At 37.6% G+C, this 23,029-nt stretch overlaps 1 protein-coding gene across 6 annotated transcripts in view; it reads right to left on the minus strand.

The window, feature by feature from the left end:
- Positions 1 to 23,029, minus strand: part of SEMA5A (semaphorin 5A) — a 353,942-nt gene that overhangs the window by 264,414 nt on the left and 66,499 nt on the right. For all 6 annotated transcript variants that reach the window (XM_080382048.1, XM_080382044.1, XM_080382047.1 and 3 more), the window contains exon 2: positions 1,259 to 1,354. The gene's annotated coding sequence lies outside the window, so the exon portion shown is untranslated. The remainder of the gene's footprint in view (positions 1 to 1,258; positions 1,355 to 23,029) is intronic.

Raw genomic sequence — 23,029 nt, forward strand, 5'->3', positions numbered from 1 at the left:
TTGTGAAAAAGATTTTCATGCAGTGCCCAATCAGAACATTTCAATCTGCCATCTGTGGATGTTAACCCCATTATGTGGTTTGTCACTACCAAGAACATTGGCTCTTTCATCTTTGTAAGCACCCTTCAAGTAGTTGAAAGCTAATATTAACGTATTTCTAAATCTCCTCTCCATCAGGCTCTCCTTCACAGAAATCAAATCTTCCTCTGTATCTCCATCATATTTATACAACGCCCTTTTTAAAACAATTACTAATCTAATTTTTTAATTAATTCACTCAATTTAAACAAGAGGCCTATTGGTTTCTAGACTCCCCAATTCCACATGAATGTTTTCTAAAACATGGCATCAAGTTCTGAACTGCTGAGAGACTTAAAAGCATGAGGCTGCATGCCACAGTCTGTAGCTGGTCTGTTTCACTCTTCCATTCCTTGAAAACTAGGGTATGCTACATCTGGACCTGTTAAACTGGCAACATGCAATTTGTTCCACCATCTTTCCTACAGATGCATCCAGATGAGAAAGGGAATCTCGTAAGCCTCCCATAAGAAGGGTTCCAAAACAGGAACCACCCTATGCTTTTCAGTGGTGAGCACATACACACCAGAATTACTCAGTTTTATGCCATGATACTATCTCAGATCATTCATTTCGTAATGACATCATACACAGGCCACACAGATCCTTCAACTGGCTTCCTGCTACTGGTGTGGTTGAAAAAGACATGTATTAATTTTATGTTTAGCCTGACAGGGGGATATTTTGGTCCTATTTCCTTCTTTGAACATAGCCACAGCTTTTTTTAAGATGTCTTCTTGCTTTTAATAGTCTCCTCTACCTTGTCATTTTGCTATAAAGGCTTCCTTTTCCTAAGTCATTTTTAGACTGATGGTAAGCATTTGTGTGGAGCCTCCAAAACAGCATCCTGAAATAGTGTCTCTGCCACCTACGAACGTGTTACTCTTACAGTTGCCCTTTCAGTTTTTCTTTAAATGAACATCCTCATTTTTACATAGTTTCCCTTTTTGAAGTTGAGCATAATTTAAGAGAGGGAAGAATAAAGGAGAATTGCAGCTTGTTTTTCTTGCATCCCTCCCATTTCCATTTCTTGCATTTCCTTAGTTTAGGGAGGAGAGAAAGGCAGAATACCTGTAATGGTCTGCAAAGCCATCTCACAAGTCCTTTTCCAGAGAGCATCTTAGAATCTCTTCATGACATCACCATCTACCCACTGAACAAAATACAGTCTTTTACCTACCTTTTAGTCACCATCCCTCTGTGTTCGTCTAATGTCTCAGTTCAGTACTTGTGCGGAGCCTAGCACAGTGGGGTCCTGGGTCTAGCTTGTAGGCTCCTAGGAGATAAGGAAACATAAAAAACAAGTAATAGGTATTGAAGAGACAGCTCATCAGCAGTTCTCAGACATTTACAGCAGTCATAAAACATCTGTCTCTCAAGACAATAAATTAGAAATGTAAGGCACTGAACCACACAGTGTGAACAAGTATCAAACAGAAAGAGACAGAAAAAAACTCATTCTTTAAAATGACTGGCAGCTTGGGATGAGAATCAGAAAATAGGAGTGTATTTGTCACAGACTTACAAAAATCCATGGGATATAGAAGTTTGAGAAAAATCCTCACTGTAAAATCTCCCTTGGTGCCCTAGCCACCACTAAAATCAAACATGCTTAAAAACTGAGCTGAAGTCTGTCCCCAAGTGAAGTCCCTGACAAAATTCAGGCGGGCAAAACTTCAGTATTCTTTCATGTTTCCATAAAACCAAGTTCAAGAGAAAAACAAAGTTACCGTCTGATGTCTCAAAACAATACAAAAGACATTTTTAAGAAAAAGAGACGCATCATTATGAAAACTTCAAGATATTAACCTATTTTGTAGGAACAAAAAAGACAACATAAACGTTCAAAATATCATCTTGCTTTTTCTTTCTTGAATCAAAGAAGATACTGCTAATCAAATGAGTGCTGTCTTTACCGGAAACAGCAAGAGGAATCACACAGCAGTTTCCTGCTCTCAACACTTCAACAAAAAGGTACTTCACTTCAGAAGTTAAAAAAATAAATAAATACTAGTCCATCCAATTTAAGTATTCATTTCTTTGATTGAGAATGTCTATGGCACAGAACAAATACACTAGCAATCAACAGTTCACCCTTGAACCTAATCAGAGACAGGAGGCAAAAAGGAGCCGTTATTTCACCCTGTATACTCATTTCCATAACGTGCCTGTACTAGATGACTGGAAGTGCTTGTCATTTTTTTTCCAGTGTTTTTCTGACCTATGAAAGTCTCAGGAAGTTTGCCAAATGCATAAGCACTACTATATAAAAACATTTTATGGCAAGGAAACATCATATGAGCAAAAGGAACTCTCCAGGTTAGACAACGAAGATCTAGATTTATGTTCACCATGTCAAAATTTCTCATAAACCCCCTGCTCCCTGTCACCAAATACTTCAGACTTTTATCATTTACATATTTTCTTCTAAATTAAGAATTTATATCATATGCACACATACACACCCCTCCATGAAATTCAGTGATGTCAAACTCTGCTGTAGAAGTTGCCAAGAGCTTTAGATAGCATTCTTCATGGTATAGGGATCAATTGAAGCTAAAGGATGGAAGGTCACTACGAATTTCATACTCCAAGGTGGTAGGTGAAGCTCATATCAAGAAGACATTGCATCACCTTTTCTTTGCCTCCTGCTTTTCAGAAAGGCAAGAACAAATTTAAATCTTGGAGGAGGATCAAGTTCTGCTTTTTATATTGCTGTGTACCAGAGAGTACCTCAGCGCAACTACCCGCCACCCATGCATGTACTCTGAGACATTCAGTCTGTCAAGTAATTAATTACAGCTGTTACCATGCAGCAAGTTCTACAGACAACTACAAGCAACCCATCTCTAAGATGCAGTGTGCTAGTGATGTATGTGTGCACTCACTACACCAGAATGAGCAATTGAATTATTATCCTTTGAAACATTACAAAGAAAGCTGTATACCTCCATACTTCTAAACAAACCTTACAGTACTACTGCTTTCTCTATGCACTTCAACACACCCACCGTCCCCTCAACCACTCCTTCCACAATTTGTATTTCTACATAAACATCTTAGATTCTATTTTAGCAACATAAAAGCTTTACCAAGTTTATTTTTACTCTAATCTGAATAGAAACCAGAAAGAAGAGTCTGAACCCACCTTAATGATTTAGGGAAAAGACTCACGCACAGAGAAAAAACTCGTAAATCTTGGATTTCTACAGATTCATGTCTTGCTTCCCTTATACCTTTTGACATGGCAACCCTGCTGTTCCTGTGACTGTGGCAGCACTCTCATGGGGCACAATACAGTATATGCTGGACTTAGGATAACACCAGAAATTAGCCTGAGTATTCATTTAGTTAAGCTAAAGCTATGCTAACCCAGCCTACACAGCCCACACCAAACCAATCTTATGGAAATTGTAAATTAAGCCACCAAAATCAGCAAATTGCCTGCAAAAAAAAAATATTTTTTTTTTTTTTGGGGGGGGGGGCGTGTAATATGCTTTAGTTTGCTTTTGCTTTGGTTTAGCATCATTTGCTGAAGCAAAAAGGCTGCCGTGGATGTGCTCTTGCGTCTGTCTCCTACCCCTTCCTTTCAAAACAACTTCTGAAACTGATGATCAGTTTCAATCTAAACCAAAAACTTTCACAAAAATGGCCAGGCAAACCAAGACACAAACTCACTTTCCAAATAGCTGCTTTTCCCAATCAGTGACAAACACAGGCACACAAGAGGGGAATTCAGTCATGGCATATTTTATTTGCCCAGAAGCATGTTAATTTAAATGAGCAGGGGAAAAGAACCTTCTGCAAATGGATAAAAATATATACAGATACATACTAGGGGACGTTTTCCAGAAATCTTCACTAGATTTAACGATGAACTCTTGGAGTGGTATTTCCCACTGCTGTCAGAATATGGTACTGAAGTCATCGGTGCAACCAAACAGTATGATTAAGTCTGGTGGGGGTGTGAAGAATGCACACGCCGTTAACAGCCTTCGCTGTCAGACAGATATGGGCACTGCTTTCACATCTGTCTAGTATATTTGGAAAGATATTTGGCTATACACTGAATTGAGCAAAGAAATAATCATAGCCTGTCTAGACACCATGGCGTGTCTGCATGCTGAGACTTCCCGCTTCTGTTGTAGCTGTACGGCACTGTTCAGGCAGCATGCCACAGCAGCAGCCTCACCTCACCCAGTCAGCTGAGAGCTTGCCCGGGCACCTGGGATTTTTATACAGTACCTAATGGCAACCACTGCTCACCATGCAAGGCAAAAAAAAAAAAAAAGACGCTGAGAGGGATAGGACCACACCTGCTCCATAGCTCTCCCCCAGCCAGCCTTAGCTTCTGCTCCACAGAGATCATCACAACCTGAGTTAAGAAAGCTGCTTCAAGTGACTTCTGCTGATGTTGGTGGTGGTGAAGTAGAAGCCTCAGAAGAACCAGAGAGATGGGGTTTTTCCCCCAACTTCAGTTGTGTTTTGGTTTTTTTTTTATCTTTTGTTGCTTTCTGGCAGCAGGAGAGAAAATCATGTCAAAACTGTAAGTGTACCAAAATTGAAAGGGAGAGTGGAAAAAAATTATTAAGAAAAAAAAAAAAGATACAATAGCCTCCCTCCTCTTCCCTTCTTTAAAAAAATCCTGCATTATGCAAATATATCCCACTTTCAGGGATGAATCAAGGATGAATGTTTAGAACAGCCGCTATATGCAACCTTGTGCTCCTACAAAAACTAACATTTCTCCTTATAAAGTATGCTAGCTAATATTATTACTTGTCCTCCCCTTTTAATGCTGAAGAGGTCATCACATGAGGAAAGATCTTATTAGATCCAGCTTATTTGCTGGGCTAAAGAATGGATGTGGAAAGATGGCAATTATTCAGCAAAATCTAGGCATAAGGAACATGATAGAAATAGCAATACCCTTCTTATAAAGCTGCATTTTATTTATACACTTTTCAAATCATAATATTGAGTAAAGTAAAACCAAAACAAAATAAATGTAGGAGTTTTTAAGGAAAAAAGCAGAACGAACAAAAGGTTGACAATGTCCTTGAGCTTGTCACAGCCATCACTGTCTGAGACCATGGAACCAGCCCACACAAATGCATCCCAAACAGGCAGACACCCGCAGACACACTGCAGAGCAGCAGCTCTATGTGTGGAGCACTACACCTGCTCCTACACTCCTTCATGTGCTGGGCTGGGAAATATCCAGGTCTTTACAAATACAGTTACTGGTTCAACTCAGAAATCATATGCAGAGAAAAAAGGAGCAGTACCAGTACTCCCTTAAGCTCCAGCATTGCTCCTGCCCTGCTGAACACAAGCTCCAAGTCATGCAGAGCGATGGATGTACACACACACGTACACACACTCCCACGCGCAAATCACGTAAGCCATAGATCTGACTCATCCCGAGTTTGTCAGGCTTACTTCATAGGCATGGTAAATCCAACATAATCAGACCACGACACGCTCACAGCCACTTAAATAGTAAAATACTATTTACAGTATCACTTTATTCTTCACTAGGCCAAAATAAGAACAAATGTAGAGACTGGAGTGCCAGGATGGGAAACATATTGCTGACAGGAAAGCATAGATTAGAACATGTAAAGTCACCAGTCAGCCAGAGTTCTCTGGTTGAAAATTGTAAAACAGAATGACATAAGGTTTATTTGGTTTCGCAGGGATTTGACTAATAATAGCTCATTTAAAGCCACTGAATTTGCCTGCCTTACTTGCTTTAACTCCATCTAGGTCAGAGTGACAAGACATGTTAGTGTAAATTTAACCTTTTAAATAACCACCACAGATTTATAGTCCAAGAGCAGCACTTAGTTCTTGCCAAAAACCACCATGATTCCCCAAATAGTAATTTTTAAAGTATAATACATTATTAAGACTGCTGACAGAACAAACAGTATTACTTAGCTTAAAATGGTAGAGAAGGAGAAAAACAGTAATAAAGGAGAAATTATTGTGATCTTGCTCCCACTGAAGTCACGTTTCTCATGAAGACTTCAAAAAGCAAGGAAAACATGGCATTTATCTAACTTTCCGCAAGTTACACAAATGAGTATTTTTATGTAAAATAAATCAGTTCTGATACAACTCTGATCTCCTTGAGTTTGACAGCAAAACTTCTGAAAATAATTATCATTGAGCTTGACACCATTTATCTTTGTGCTTTTCTGGTCTTTGACTGAAGGCTACAGACATTTCAAGTGCTCTGTTGCCACTAGTGTTTGCTGTCTACATGCCTCCAAACTCTTATATGGTTTCCTGAACCTGAAGTTCATGGGATTGATAATCCAGACAAACTTTTCTAGCTCTAGGATACCGACAAGAGTAGCACCTTTCAGCCAAGTTGTGTTAGAACTGACAACATGACAGGCTGAGAGTTTCATGATCAGAGAAATCAACTTCATAATGAAAGTCAACGAAGAGAATTATTAAACACTGTAGCATAATATACCCAAGATTTGTGTGTGTGTGTGTGCATCTACAAGACAAAAAAAAAAAAAAAAATCAATTTTTCTAGAACTTTTTGGTGTCCTTAAGATGAAACTCACAGATATGTTGTGCTGGTTGTTGGGTTGGGTTTTGGTTTGGTTTGGTTTTGTTTGGGGGGGGGGGGGGGGGGCAGGGAGGGAGCAGGGGAAGGCACTAGCATTGCAGGAAGCGTACCACACAACAATCTTCTTGAGAAATCTCATTTCTTCCCAAAAATGCAACACCATACTGCTTCTACCTCTTCTACAATTTTCACCTGTAAGAAAAGTAGTCTCAGCATCACTCCACCCACCCTGATAAGAGCAACAGCCCAAAGAATAAAATGTTATAACTCTTCTAGAATTCTGACAATTTCACGTCACATACAATTCTCAAATTTAAGCCACACACTTAAAACTGATGTTAGCATGTAAATCTCAAATCTCATTGATCACCATATAAGTTATTCAATATCTATGCCAGTGTAGGAAAAACTAGCAAAACAGTATACCCTGTGATCTATGCATTTAGTCCGCATGAAACCACACAGTTACTTCCTTTCTTTCATTAGCTAGTATATGGCTACTTTATTTTCCAAAGAAGGCAAGTAAGTTAAGAAAGATAAAACCAAAACGATGGGTATCACAGAAGATAAATCTTGACCAAAAGAGCATCTTTAGATATGTAATCATAAAATATTATGGTTTATCTGGCCTTTTGTAAAAGCCACAAAACCTTTTCAACCTATTTTTTAAAAATCAAGTGAAGCTTAAATGACAGACACCTTTCATAGAAAAGAAAAAAAAAAAAAAAAAAAGTCCACAACCCTCACAAAAACCCTGGGGTTTATTTACCATTGTAAAAGACATTTTCTGTACTGCAGGACACCAGCTGATATATTTTCTGTATCATACTTAATTCAGAGACACCTGCTTGCTAGCAGACCAAGGATGAAGCTTGGGGTTATGAGACCTGGATTATATTTCTCGCTCAGCAATTTATCTGTGGTGTAGCCTTAAGAACCTTGCTCTGTGCCCATTTCACCATTATAAAATGTGAAGATGTCTTATAAGATATACCAGTTTCTTTAAGCAGAACACATTTATTTATATAGCTCGGTGAACTGCACTGTGAAAACTGCAGTTCCAATGAAGAGTGGAACTCCTGAGTACAGTGACAATTTCAGGAAACCTTTATGGTCGCATTCTCTCAGTCAGAGCGCCCAGCTGCCTTCTGGAGAAACAGGACTGAACAGATCCATGTAGGTACTGCAGATGCCAAATAATAATGAAAAGACTAATTCTGAATATTGCAGCTGTTGATAATGCTTGTTGCCTAACAATGCAGAAAGTATTACACTCACTATTGCCTACAGCGTGCACTGCTGCAGAGAAAAAAAAAAAAAAAAGAAAAAAAAAAGAAGTGATATGTAGTCTGGGAGAATCCAAGAAGATAGTCTGAAGAGGAAAATAACGCGGTGCATATAGCTTGAGGTTATGAGGAAAGTGTCTGCTAATATGCAGCAGGCTCCCATATCTGTGCAGCTGAAGTAATAATACCTTACAAAATGCCATTACAATGTACAGTGTTTAACAACTGTGCCAGTTTTCACTCATGTCAGTTTATTCCACAAGCTGGCTTATCCACTTTGTTAGTGTAAATGGTCCAAAATAATTTAAAGAAATCATATCCACTGCATTTTAAAGCTAGGAGACCATATTAAATCCTGGGTAAGTCTATTAATTTCAATTGTGATGTATCAGGGAAAAAAACGCATCCAATTTTCCAAATGGGGGGGGGAGCGTTCTTCAGCTCTGTGTGTGTGTGTCTGTGTGTGTGTTTGTAGGATACAGGTAGTGCAACATATCAACAGGCTTAAGACAATTTAGGTTCCAGGATGTACTAATGTACAGGCCAAATGTACTGAAATTATTTATGCTATAAGAATAAGAGAGAGAATTAACAAGGCATTTTTAATTACAGTGCTTTCATATTCTGCCTCGGTTTTATTTTGGCTTAGATTGTTCCCCTTCAGTGATGGATGCTTTCCCTTCTTCCATCTCAGCATGCATGAGAGAAAGACAAAACTTAACATATCCATCATCAGAGCCAGAACACACAGCACCGTCTATGTGGTACTGTAAATTGCAAACAGATAGATGCTCCCCTCTTTCCCCAGCAAGCTTCTTAGCTATTCTACTCTTCAGCATGAAGGAGAAAAACATCCAGCTGTGGAAGGTTTTTTTCCTAGGTAGCCGTAAAGATAGTAATAATACAGTGGTTGTGATCTGAACATATTCCAAGGCTCATCTGAAATATTCTTACCCAGGGCCAAATGATTATCCCAATAGCAGTGAAAGCATTCAGTGCTTTGGCATTCTTCTAGCATCTTATCCTTCCCTTTGCCACCCAACATGCATGCACACTCCCATCTCCCTGGCTGCTCCCAGTCCTGAAACAAACATAGATGCCTCAGGCAAAGCAAAGATACAGAGGTAAACACTTTAGTCCTGGACATCATCCCAGAAAGGACACACATATTAATTTCCAAGCTGCTCCTCAACAGATTTTTTTTTTTTTTTCCTTGTGTTCAGTACTAACAAAATTAAGGAAGCAGAAGAATTTAATGTACAAGTAGGATCCCTGTCAAGAATTTCATTACAACACTTAGTTCATCATAAACTGTTATTAAAAGCAAATATCTACTGTAGCCTGCTGTGCACTAGACTTAGATAACAAAGCAGGCACCAGATTCCAGAATTGCTCTGCATTATGCCCACTGCTAACTACCTGTCTCAGCCCTCCTTGCCCTCCTCCAGTATCTCCGATCTTCACAGAGTGTATACTTAATTTCAAGTGGCATATTATGTTGACTTTTTTTTTTTTTGAGGGTAAACCGCTAAATAGAGCATGAAGTACATGATTCTGCACTTGCCACACTGACATCCTACATGTTCACCTCAGGCAGCAGAAAAAAAGAATACCTGGATCTGATTTTGCTTCTGTATTTCAAATCTGCTTGAGATACCTATTTCATGTGAAAACATAATATATAAGAGAGCAAACAGTTTTGGTAGCTGGTGCTGGGGAAAATCTGGAGTTTTTTCACTCAGGCAGTTGGGGAGAATTTACCCAGAAAAGTGTGCAGAGACATCAAGCCCGCTACCCTGAGGGGCCTTTATTAAAACACAGTATTAAATTCAGTATCTGGTATTGGTTCTCATTTTCTTTGACAATTCACCAAGAAAAACTTAAAATGTAGATGTTAATTCACAACTTAATAGAATGAGTCAGTAATACATACAGAACTAACTGCAGCAAACTGCCCAATAAACAGGAAACTCCTATTATAAATGCCTTTAGAAACATTCAACAACCTGAGTTGTGACACAGAAGATTTTGCTTGCTAGGACAGGGTGGGAGGATGCCATGTCCTGTCTGCAAGCACTTCTATGATTCTGCTGTTTCTGATAATTTATAATTATATAAGAAGAAAAAGACATTTGATTTAGAACTTCTGCACCAGAGAAAATCCCTAAAATTTTCCTAGAACAAGTGCAGGAAATAAATAGCACAAACAAGGAAAGGAAAGAACTAAGATACACCCAGACTTGATATGGAAATCCTGATGTTAGGACTGGAACTCCCTTCAGAAGTACAAACAAGACTGCTGGAAAAGTTGCTATGTTCCAAAGTTCTCATTCTCCTTTAAAGGTAAGAGAACTTGGAACAATGCAACAAAGCAAAGAGAAACATGCACTGAGATAAATGTGTGAGATAATCACACTTTGTCTAAGATAAGGTTCAAACTCTACCACTGACTAAATATAAACACTTGGTGCCCTTGCTGCACTTGCCAGTGCTTTTACCCATCCCACTTCTTAACTTATTCTCTAACTTTCTATCCCAAGGTCTGAATATTTTCAAAACAAATTAAGTTAGCTCTCACATTACATTATTCTGGAGGCAGTATTGATACATAGACACTGTAAATGAAAATTAGACCACACAGAAGGGTATACTAAATTATCCTAGATAAAAACAATATTAAAATGGGATTTAAACATAATAACATTAAAGTAATAGGGTAAAAAATACATATAATTTTGCAAATAATTGTAGTATTTTATTATTATTATTGCAGATGAGATGAAACAGGACAAAAATGTGAAAAATCAGGAAATGTGAAAGCATATTTAAACTCCCAGACCACTTCAAATGTCTGCCTCACTGATGCTGTGCCTTAAATGTGCATATAAATATTGGCTATAGCTCCAAATCAGATGCAGCTGCATTTTCAGAACATTTCAAGTTTCTCCCCCTGCCACCCCCCCTTTTGTTTGTACCCACACATTTCTATGCAGATACCTTCAGATGGTTCCTCTAGTGAGTAATGAGTTCCTCTAACAGTCAAGATTCAAGTCAGACTTAACTTTGTTGCATCTGGAGAACTTGGTCTTTGAGAAACTATATACACCCCATCCCAGTTACTCAAAATCAGGCTCCAAATACTAAAAATTTTCTTCATACAACTTTAACTTACGTCACATTCCTTCCTTATTCCCCCCAAAATCCTCTTAAGGACATGGTTCAGATTCAGCAATATTTGGAAGAAATTTTTCACCACCAACTTCCATAAAGAGACCTTTCATGCTCTTTTACATACTACTACTACTGTGAAATACTGGGGGGGAAAGGAGAAAGGTTTCTCTATTCCCTTATTGGAACATGCTCTTCCCCATGGGAGACCTATGGGCCTCATACTTCGTGCTTAAAGTCTCAAAGTAGGTAGAGCAAAGAGACAATCAGGCAGTCAGCATGGCTGGGGACACAGAGTTGGCCAGTTCCGGAAGCAGAGACCAAACAGAGCAGGGAAAATAAATACAAGCGCTCTATTTTTATGTACATCTTCTTATGGCAAGCTGGTGATATATCTCAGAGTGGTTAGAATGGAGCTTATAGGCATAAAACACAAAGCAGAAGCTATACTCCTGTGGATCTGTTTCCCTATCCCCTATCCACTAAATGGCTGCTCAGAAAAATACTAACAATGAAAGACAGCAATAAACACTTCTTGACACACTAGTTTTAGGTATACAGGCTGCCTTCCTTTTTTACAGAGCATAAAGATCATCATCTTTTATATTGGGTCATCAAAAAACACCTCATTTTTATATATAACATTAATGGGAAAGTACCTCATAGCCTATACATGCAAAAGCAGATCCCATTTGGGAGGCATGCATTAAGGCAGCGAGGAGAAAATCCTGATTCAATAACTGAAGGAAATCAAAACTAATATTGAAATGGAAAGGATAAGGCAAATCATGAAGCGGGAGGTTAATAAACTCAGCACCAAGTATCTTGTTCTTGTTTACACATACTTACATGCTTAAAACTGCAACAAGAGAGTGCTATTTGCTGTTCCCTGACAATGTCCCAATTCATGTTTCATTTCTGTATCTCTTGAAACATCCGTAAATTAGAAGAGTCATTACAGACAACTGGTTACTTAAAAATTTGATGGGTAGGTCATGTGCACTATAGTTCCCCCCCCTCCTGTTTTTTTTTTTAAATATGCTAGAATTTACTACAGTTTCTAACAGAGGATATATTACTGGGATTCAATACATTTATTGTTTTTTCAGGTTCAGAGATTTGCCTTAAGTTTGTAAATTAAAAACAGCTTTCTCAAGAAAAGCTGAAGTTAGTAAGTGAAAGCTAAAGAAGAAAGTTACAGTCATCAAAATATTTCCTCTATAGCCTACGGAGTGACACCTTTAGAAATGTGAAAGTCTTTTGACAGCATTATGGCAAAATTAATAAGCTCATTTTCCAGGCATCTCATCTGTACAACAGAATGTAATGTTAATAAAAGCAAATATTCTGCTCAACAGCACTTCTCTTCTAATTCCCAAAAGCACATAGTGGAAATCTTGTGGGGAAACTTGTATAAAAAACCAAGTTAGTTGCCCACCTAGTACTGTTGTGTATGTTAGATACTGCACAGGAACACAGTCTATTTCTTCAGGCATCTTCTCCCATTCTGCATTAGCTTGTTTTCCATTAAACAGATTATGCCAGAGTTTTATTAATGATCTTTTACTTGCCTCTCTGCGTCTGTGATTCAAAGAAAAGAAAAGATGGGAAAAGGCAGAAAAACAATCTAAGTTTCCCACCCCTTTATTAGAAGGCACTGCACAGAAATTGCCTTAGAAGGAATATCATCTTAATTCACACCAGCATAACCAAGAGGAGTAGTTTTTGTTTTCTTTCTATTTATTTTTACAGACACACTACTTCCGATGTGTGGTCCACCTCCTTAGAAAAAAACAAATTAGTTAAGGATGCCAGAGCTGTCCCCTCGATGGCAAAGGAACAAGGAGAGATGGAGAGTAGCAACTGTGGTAAGAATTCCATTCAGGTCACTATAAGCATTCCCACTGGTCTCCACAAAACACCAAACAAACAAGACTGGAATCCAGTCAACTCCAGCTTCAATCTTTCAATACCTATAATTACTCCGAAAGGACTAATGAGGAAGGCAGTTCTCCATCTCACAAGAAATGCTGACAAACAATCAGAAAGCAAGACACTTGGTATGGTGCAGGAGACAAAGCTCTCCCTTAAAATACTGGGAGAGATAGTGAGGGAAGTGGATTTTTAATGAATCCAACATTTCCAATAATTTTCTCCTACAGCAGAAAAGCATTCATCTGCTCTGTCTTTCTTCTCAGACAGTCCTATTTTTAAACCATCTGTTTCATAAAATGGGTCTATTTATATATTACAAAACGCAGTAAGGCCCTCTGAAACAAAAGGGACATGAGACAAAGAATTGGGAAGAACTATCTGGCACGTAAGAACAGCTCTGGATGGATTTTTACAATTTGCTCTGTTCAGACAACTTACATCATTTCATTCCTTCCCTACTGATCAGAATGGGGTTCCAGACTTAGCCAAGGCAGACTTATATGAAGATGTAGGTAAAGTCTTGTTCACAAGGCAAAAATTAGGCTTGATCTTTAAGAAAACCAACCAAGATGCAAAATCCTTTATATTTACTGAAACACTGGATATTCTTCCCCTTCCACAGAAGACCTAATACTTATGCTCAAAGACTCACAGTGGGAATGAATCTGGTTTGAAATGCATAGTATTGTAGGTATTGGACTTCTTGAACTTCAGACGTGATAGAAGTAGCAAATCAGCATCTCTGAAGCCTAACGCAACATCACTCCCAATAAATCACCTCCCAAACACAATTATTCTAGTAAAAACTCAATTCATGGCCGACTCTTAAAAGGTTTTTCAGTGTTTTATTGCACTCTTTTAATGATCTAATTTTACAATGTAATTCTTCATTACTTATCTTGGATCATCATCTTAAGCTCTCATTTCAAAGAGCAACAAAAACAAAAGTAAGTTGTCACCTGGAGTTCTCAAAAATTTTTCTGAATAGCAAGGTTGGTCAAATTAAACTTCAAATATCATGGCAACTCTTCTAAAATTATTTTTGAATATATCATCTGCCACAAGGCGAAGTTTTCTCCAGCAGATGTTCAAACCAAAAACTAATTTAAAATGCTAGTACCTCATACTGCAGATGGTAAGTTTTGAGTTCCCTCCTGATTTTTCATTAAAAATACCCTAACCTGGTCCGCAAAACACCTCCAAGAGCCACTTCCTTGTCATGGATTATCAAACTGAACCAAAAGGAGGAATATGTTTAAAAGATAAGAGAAAGCTGCAACTCAGTGAAAATCATCCCTTAAGCTTGCCAACATTTATTTTTGCTAAACTGTCACTAAAGTCCTAAGAAAACTCAGTCACTCCCAGCTACAAAAAGAGACAATATATATCATTATTTCTATGGACGCCAGCGTCCCTTTTTGTTGCACTGTTTTCCCATTTTCTAGAACATCAAGTTTAATACTAAAGAGCAGGCAAGCAAAAGAAAGCAGAAGTAAAACCACCACAACCAATCCTAAACACAAGAAACAATCATTTAATTTTATTTTATGATGTGTACTTGTATAGGTAAATTGCACTGAAACAGAGAAAGAAATGTAAAGGTATTATTTCCAGCACCATCTCCCATCACCCTTAAAATTCAAGCATTCTAACATTCATATACATATATATACACATGTATGTATATAAAATATAGAGCGATGATAGTATCAATTATCATAATAATGCAAAGCATTATATAAAGTCTTAAAATGTTTTAGCATAAAACAGTGGGGAAAAATCAGTCACTAGAAAATCGCAATAACTCTTTCATCCCTAGTTACAAGCATCTCATGTAATTAGTTAGCATTCACACCCACAAATGTGTTTCTTTTAAGAATAAAATGTTGTAGTATACATTAAAATAACACATAGCAGCAAGAGTCCCAAAGCAAGATTTTAGAGAGCCTTAGTTTTCTAAAATCCAGGCATCCACACAATGCATTGTGATTTTGGCTTCTACCATAGGAGGTGTCTCCAGAGACACTGCTTCATCCTGGCCTGGGATGTAATCAGGATGCTGAAGAGTTCAGTATCTCAGAAGCATTTCAAGTCAAGTCGCCCCACAGGACAGCTACCTTCGCTAAAGTTTCTGTTCCTGGGCTGGGCAAATCAGAACTTGTGCAGAACTCAATAGTATGGATCCTACTATTAATACTGATGTTTATAAACAGCACATCTTCAAAGAAAAGTGGAAAAATATGAAAGCAGCAGCCATGACTCGGAACAATCTGGAAACTGAAGATAAGAATGGAGGGACAACAGAAAAAGCAATAACCAAAAATAGGGCAGCGTTCAAGGTGTTAGGCAGAACAGATAACACTTTCAGTTAATTGCAAGAAGCAAATATTGCAAAGAGAGACACAGGAAGGGCCACAATCTCTGTGCCAAGCACCAAAAAAATCCTCCTCCATCCTCCAAAAAACAAAATTAAGCCTGCAGGAATGATAAAGTACTAGGAATCAGCTCATGGGATTAACCACATCACCATCAAGACATTTAAACTAATCCATTCTCAGTGTGCCAGTCACAAATTACAATTTACTGAGATCTGATTACAAAAAGCAGCTGTTCACCAAAACCATGACAAACCAATGGCCTAAGGACAAGGATGACTGCATGCTCTGTGTTTGATCTACATTATTTCCCCAGCTAGTAGTCCTCAGACTGTAAATGCATTGCAAAAAAGCCTTCCTTAGCACAGGGGAAAAATACAAGCAATGACTCTTTTGTACTCTTTTACAGAAGACCTGAGCACTAGTTGCACGTCTCTCAGCTGCTAGGTAGGTTATGACGGGACAGCTTCTTCACCTGTAATGTGCCTGAAATATATATCTTACATTCCGCCATTATTTACAATAAAACTTGTTGTACATTATGAACCTTCATTTTAAGTCTGTTGCAGCTCTCAGCGTATTATTTAGAAGCTGTAGAAGATGCTCCTTTCCAGACATCAAGACAAGCTTTTCATTTTGGATTTTGAAAAAGCTAAACTCACCAGCCAAATGGCTAGACATAGCAACTGCTTAGTAGTTTAAAACTTTTCTAAGCACTGCTCACAGTCATCAATAGTCCAACACTTCACGAGCTGAAGGAGCACCAACAGAAGGGTACAACATTTCCTTCCTCTTGAAAAGTAACAGGAAAAAAAAAAAAAAAAAAAGGAAAAAAACCCCAAAACATTAGCATTTAGCAAACCATATTGAAGCTCATCTCCTTCTAAGTATATTGAGAACTGGGGACAGCTGAGACATCTAGAAATGCTCAGAACACATATCCAAACACTGCCAGTGTTGTCCTCCCTCCTCTGTACCAGACTTCCCATGGGCTGAGCAAGCTCTGAGGCACAGAAAGGTTAAAGGGAAGAAGGGAACCCAAGGCCAGAAACAAGCTTAAACTGACCCAGCTGTAATAACAAAGGCACACAAGCTTATACCACAATACATTTTAATTCTAAAGAAAACATCAGTTTAAACAGGTTTACCTTTTTCTTCATGCAGATTATATCAACATAATTTCTTGCTTTCAATTTTCATATTTTTTTACATACAATAGGAAAGGTTTTTAAAAGAAAAGGCAAAGAGAAAAAAGTGTATAAACATGAATACTACTAAATTACAAAGGCCCATAGTTGAATCCACATTGAAAACATCGGAAAGTTTACCCAGAGATGCTTTGTAAAATAATTAGCCTTTCACCTCTTGGGAAAATTCCCTGAGAAATTAAACAATTTCCTAGAGATCTGCAATTCCTGGAGGCATAATTGTCTAAAAGCACTGGTATTCTTTATATTTTAAAAATCTTTTGTAGGTTTTGGGTTTTTTAAGGGATAAGGATGTTTCTCTTTCAGAATGCAGCTGTGAGTAACTTCTTACCTCAGCAGCCACTTTTCTAAGGCACCCTTTCCCCTGCCATCTCTACTACCTTTCCACAACAGGTGAGAATAATGTGCAACATAGGCTTTCCACAAACAGGGTAGTTGTCAAAGTCACTCAGTATTTTAGTGTGCTGGAGGCTCTTGCAGATTAAGGCCATGGACAGACATCAGAGTGAAAAACACTATGTGCAGGCAAGTCTCTCATGCCAAAATATACAAAACAGCTGAAACTCCAGACCTTTTATCTAATGTACAAATTATCTTCCCACACACATTTTCTAAAGCCTGCTCCTTCATATCCATCTATGCAAAACGTGTTTGAGAGGTGAAACACAAAGGATGCGTAATTACTGCAACATCCCTAACCAACAGGCCACAGTTGTGGCCTGTTCTTTTTATTGAGATAAGCATTTTCATAGAACATCTTTTTCACTGTGACACCATTTCCACCCCTTTTGGAAAGTTTTAGCTCTGCTTTAAAAGATAAAAATTAAAACCAAAACAAACAAACAAAAACAAACTTTCAAGCCCCCTACATGGCCTACTTTCTCTTCTTCCCAAAGCCAACTGCCAGTTTTACCTCCAACCTGCCTTTGCAACCAGCCACTGCTACTAATTTATCAGGCCTTCCTCCCACTCAATCCCTCTTAAGAAAAGCTGCATGTTAGCATCTGCAAAACCCTTCACTGTTCTCCTATCACTCCCTACACTAATTTGCTGATGCCTTAAAAAAAAACCTAGCACACACACAGTTGTTTACAACACAAGAAAGACTTGTTTCACTGCTCCTGGGCACTCCCTTCCATTCATCACCCACTGTTTTGTTCTAAGGTGGAAACATTATGCCTTGTTGGTCCAGGTTCGCCCAGGGGTTAACAGAGCAGTTCTCATTACAGCTTTTCATTATTAAAGATCTCCCTTTTTGTCCTCTACTTGGGGCCACAAACATGACAGTCAGGGACCACCTCATAGGGCAATTACATTTTCAAAATAAATTATTCAATAATAAATTATCATTTATAAAAATCGGCATACAATATTTATTGTGTGCATACCCACAGATAAAATCAATAATTTACATGGATATATTTCAAAGCAATGGATTGTGAGGTAAGCAATCTATTATATGTAAGTGACCCAACGAAAGTGATATACATCAGAAGGGGAACCATGGGGAAATAGGAGACTGACTTCAGCCACTAGCACAAGTGTGAAACCCACAAATTGTTGGAGAAGAAATGCAATCTAGGAGTTTTGTTTATGTTAAAGGATATTATCTTTAAAGAGAAACAGTTGTCTAAGATAAAAAGGTTCGCTTTTCATAAAAGCAGAACACCATAAAAATATTGTTGGATTGTGCATGAAAAGCTATATTAACTGATTAAAACTTAATTTGCATATGGCAAGAAAACAAAGCAATAAAGTTACTGGGATAAAAAGAAGAATCATGGCTTTGCACACTTGCCAGAGCCTATCCTCCTACATTAAAATTCCTAGTAAGTTAGTCTAAATCCTTAAAAAGGGAAAACATCAACAAGCAATATGAGATGAAGATGTTTAGTAAAACCTTTCATATAAAGAACATAATTCGCTTTTCAATATAAGTCAAAAATCCCTTTAAGCAAGAAACAAGACTTAACTTACTGTTTCCTATTTATGTTACTGTTGTTATACCACAGTGTTTAAAGATAATCTCAGCAACAATGAAGATGAAGTGGTTTCAAATTAATTAAGTACTCATTAAAGAGAGACAACTTTATCCCTATCCCAATGAAAAGCATTCTAAAACCACAAAAAACTTCATCTCTAATCAGCACTAAGCATTTCAGTCATCTTATTAATTTCAATAACTCAGTAAAACATTCTATTTAACGAAGCTGATTAATACTAGGAAAATAGCTGGCCATCCCATGGAACTGGAGTCACAGTGATCAGCACAGTAGGCTTGCACAATCGGAAACGATCAGTTATAAGCTAGAAATAAGCAATACTTCAGACAGGATGATCTCTTATAAAGCACAGACATTTAAATATTATATTTCAATAAACTAATAAATTACGTGTCTGGAATGGTTACAGAGGAACACCCTCAACAGAAGTCAAAACGAGGAGTACAGAGAAGACAGGACCTAGCTGCTGTGGAAGGAATGGCACTGGGCAAGAGCAGGCAGATGGCAGCTGTCCTGGACAGTAAGGTCCCTGATTTCAACACCCAAGCAAGGCCAGGCACATCCCAAAGGACACAGCAGGAAAGCTACACAACTCCTCTGTGTACCTTAAAGCAAAGAAACAAAACAATGCTACAAACCTTTATGATTTATAAGACTGTCTTCAGGAAATAATTCTTTACACAAAGACACTGTCTGATATCTCTGTACAACAACACCGGTTTTTTGCTAAGGCAGGACAGCGGAATCTGGTATTTCCTTCCTTTAGATCTCTCTCCTTAAGAGCCAAATAAGCAATGTAAGTGTCTTCCTGGCTCACCACTCATCTTCACTAGCATCCCTCTTAACTCTGTTTCTATAATGCTTTTTCCTATATAAAACAATGTCTAGTCAATTACTGTGTATGTGTTACATATTCAAAACACACACACAAAACATCTAACACTGAGGACTACAAAAAAAACAACAAAAAACATTAAAATAAAAGAAACCAATTAAACATATTAAAACAAAGGTTTGTCTCTGCCTTTAAGTGACTCAAATAAAATAACATGTCACATATTTATTAGATGAGTGTATATGAGAACACGGCTCACAACATTTCCAGTTTCAATTTATTTTTTCTTTTTAAGACAGGAACTTCATGACTTAACATGTTTGAACTTTTAAGCTAAGATACAGCTGCACAAATTCCCTGTGTATCTTCTAAGACAGAGTGTTACCAGCTAGCATGAAAAGTCACAGATGGTTTACTCCTGTAAGTGTACACCAGATAAAAACAAACACCATATCAGGACTGTTTCTCCGTACATTAACACAGCAGAGTTTTCAGTGTGATGGCTACTTTAAAGGTTACAAGGAAGAAGGTATTAATCAGTTATCTCTAACTTTCATTTCCTATACATTGAACTTACATAGCCTCAATAAAAAGAGTGTTCTGCTCATCACTTGTTATCTAAAGGGGTTTTCTCTACAAAGATGGCATTCTGCCAGCTTAGAGATTGCCTGCTAAACTTCCTATCTTGGCTTGCATTGTGAAAAACAGGAACAGACATGCTTTTATAAGGCAGAGTCAAACTCAGTAACATCTTACAATTTGCCCAATTACAGAAGATACAAACTTGCTGAGATGCACACAATAAGAAAAGTATATTTCTTCCTATTTCCATTTTTAAAAATCTGTCTCACCAGAAGTAGCTACATACCCACAGTATTTGATTTCATGAAAACAGGTCAGCATCTATTAATTTCTAGGACAAAGAACATACCATAACAAACTCAGAGCAAGTACGTTGTACTCTTCATTCCTTACCTGCAGGTATTTTTAAAAAATACATGCTGAAACAAACTGATACTGGGGGCAAAAAGAAGTAAAGTAAGAATCCAGATGTTTAGCACACATTATCATCATGCAGTCAAAAGTGCACACCCAGAAATCTTCTCCCCATCAAGAATTTTAAAATAAAAATAAAAAAGGCTTCACTATTTTTCCTTTGACATTTAACACTGAATATTAATGCTTATAAAATCAAAGTAGTGATTTTAGTGTTATCAGCCACTATTTGATTCCTCATTAAATATCCGTAACAGCATGAGCCTGTTAATACTGCTACTGGCCAGTCAAAGCAATCAGTAATTCCATTTCTTCTAACACAGGAACAGGGGACTTGAGTACAACAGCTAGTGAAAAGCAAAGAGCTGTGAAAGTGTACCAGCATCTTCAGAACACACAGTTAAGTTTGCAATACCATACCACATCAACACAGAAAACCTGTTTCTAGAAACCTGTGCCCCTGTAATGTGAGTAATATAGGTGGAAAGAACTAGCCCTGCAAAAAGCCTACACACAGATCATGTGAAAAACAAGATTAATTATTCCTCATACAGCAAATAACCTCATATCACCTGTATTTCCAGTCATATGGATATAGCAACTCAGAAACATTCATATCCTGATTTCCCATAATAACAAAACAAAAATACATTTCCACTTTAAGGGTCAATGGTTTACTTTCAGATTCTGTACTTCACCTAAACACTTCAGGATTTGGCATCGCCTATTATGACAGAAATTTATCTCAGACAATCCAAGTTTGATTTCAGATTAAATCTTCTCAAAAGTAACTTAGCAACTAACATATATTTTAACATAATTATTAATATAATTCTTCTAGAATAGCACACAAATTATTCCAACATGACTATGTTGGTTATTTCACAGTATCTACTTTTTACCAGCAACCCGTTGCCTCTATTTTTTTATATATATTTTATATGAGACTAGAGCTGATAAAACCATTCTTCACTTAGTTTTATTTTTCTCCAGCTTCATATGCTGAACAGACAAGAACTGCTTTAGAAATCTAATAGAATTAATTTTGGTTTTCGTATGTTCTGACTCCTCAGAGTCATAAAATTTCTATCATCTTACATGCCATGATCCTCCAACATCTTAAACTTCTCAAACATCACAGCAGACTCTAGACAAACATGACTCACTCTTGTGTTCACATCTACTGAAATCACTGCAATTCAACCACCATATATATATGCGCATGTGTGTGTGGGCACACAATAGACATGATACTCTTCTGAGCCCACATACAGTGCTTTCTGCACCCTTTTAGTCCAAAAGAGAGCAAGCTCTTACATATATGAAAATATGATCCAATTCATTCGAGTTGTTCAGAAATCCACTGTAAACATAACATTTATCACCTCCAACTCTGCACTGAAAAGCAAAGACAAAAATCAAAGGACAAGATACTACATTGGTTCCATTGTTTCTTATCTTCCACAATTCTTTATTAAACGCCACATTTTTATCATAATCAGCTTTACAGCATTATTCCCCTTGAGTCAAGTGGTTAACTGTCACGAAACCATTGTGTAATTAGCCTAGAATATACAAGTGCCTGTAATTGGACTCTACTTTCTTATCCCCTCCTTATCAGAGCAAACATCTCTCTTTTTCTTATCCCCTCTCTTATCAGAGCAAACATTTCAGAAACATATTGAGATAAGCAGTAAATCCCTTCCATGTGATTGAGGAAGAAACAAGTACAACCCAAGAGACATTCATTCAGAGCATCAACCACATACTGTTGAAGCTAGAAAGTAAGAAGCAGGGATGTAAGAAGCAGTTATCACAGCTTAGTAATAAACCACATCCACTTGTCTCACAATTTCCAGCTGATAAATTTTGTAAAGTGTCAAAGCATTAAGGATGTACTAACACAAAGCATGCAAACATATCACTGCCGGGGGGTAAAAAAAAAAAGCAAAAAAAAAAAAAAAAGAATACCACTGAATGGATTTGTTCAAAATAGCTGTTTCCTGCTTTAAAAGAATTAGGAAAGTTACAAGCATAAGTTTCAATTTTATATTTAGAATAGCCAGACCAGCAAGTCACAGGAATGGACAAACTTTGACGCAGTCCATGCTGAGATACAATGCCTTGGTAGGGTCACGGTTCAAGCAGGGACAACATAGCATATGCCAACACCTGAACTTCTGCCAGTACTGAAATAGCAGTTATGATTAAAAACCTCATCCAGTTTTGGCCAGAGTAGAACCTGACAAACAAACTAGATTTAGAAGTTTAAGGGGAAATTATTGCTTGTTTAAAAAAAAGTATATTTTAAAATCCTTAATCCAAGCTAATATTTGAAGTTTCAAATCATATTTTAGCTTTTAATCGGCAGATATCTGTAATCTTCTGGTTCTTCTTTCACATTTCTCAGCATTCATATTAATACACAGGTTCTTGAAGATCTTGATAGTTCCAGCAAGGATTCAAACAATCGCCCAAAAAAACATCGCTGGCCTTGCACTGAAGCCAATCCAATCAATTTCTCCAAAAGCCCAGAGCACTGCAAAGTACACAGCT

This window comes from Falco punctatus (assembly GCF_963210335.1).
Source record: "Falco punctatus genome assembly, chromosome: 3".
Taxonomy (NCBI): Eukaryota; Metazoa; Chordata; class Aves; order Falconiformes; family Falconidae; genus Falco; species Falco punctatus.